Raw genomic sequence first — 458 nt, forward strand, 5'->3', positions numbered from 1 at the left:
AGGGGGGGGGGGGGGGGGGGGGGGGGGGGGGCAGGGCTGGCTCTAGGTTTTTTGCTGCCCCAAGCAAAAAAAATTTTGGCTGCCCCCACCCCCCCACTGCACCCTCCTGCCGCCCCAGCCCTGGGTCACTGGTAATTCATTCCCAGGGCGGGTCATTCAGCAGGAATTTTGGATGCGCACAGAACACAGACAGGATTGGTTCCCGTATGGTTACAGAACTGCAGTAAAGTGGAACAATTTTCAGCTTGTGTGATTGGAGGATATCTGGATGCATATTATAAGATTGTCCTACATAAATGAGGAAAAGTTGAGGTGCCTTTATTATTCTTTTGTTCCATTCTTTGTTTCTATGGGGAATTTGCCAATGCAATATCACTGTCTTCCTTTTAAACAAATAAAACTAAAACTTAAAATAATAATAATAATAATAATAATAATAATAATAATAATAATAATAA

This window comes from Terrapene carolina, unplaced genomic scaffold (genome assembly GCF_002925995.2).
Source record: "Terrapene carolina triunguis isolate 2854851 unplaced genomic scaffold, T_m_triunguis-2.0 Scaffold29999, whole genome shotgun sequence".
Taxonomy (NCBI): Eukaryota; Metazoa; Chordata; order Testudines; family Emydidae; genus Terrapene; species Terrapene triunguis.